The sequence below is a fragment of the Anomalospiza imberbis genome, chromosome 7, assembly GCF_031753505.1.
Source record: "Anomalospiza imberbis isolate Cuckoo-Finch-1a 21T00152 chromosome 7, ASM3175350v1, whole genome shotgun sequence".
Classification (NCBI taxonomy): domain Eukaryota; kingdom Metazoa; phylum Chordata; class Aves; order Passeriformes; family Viduidae; genus Anomalospiza; species Anomalospiza imberbis.
In genome coordinates, this window is record NC_089687.1 from 28,418,997 (window position 1) to 28,419,259 (window position 263).

Genomic DNA, 263 nt, shown 5'->3' on the forward strand with positions numbered 1-263 from the left:
TCAACTGTAGTTAATGTGTGTATCTTTGTCATGCAATAATGTAGCTGTAGCCTGGCTGATGATTGTAGTAGTATTAGTTTATTTTAATGGAAAAAGTATTTAATTGTTTGTTGTTACTGCTTCATATGCAGTATCCTGGTGGACATGGCTTGTTAAATTTTCAGAAGTTAGCAGTTTTATTGGAAATTGCATTTGTAAAATCAGTTATGAAAATAATGCATATTGATCATGTTATGTTTAAAAAGCCAGATATTTGTAGGCTG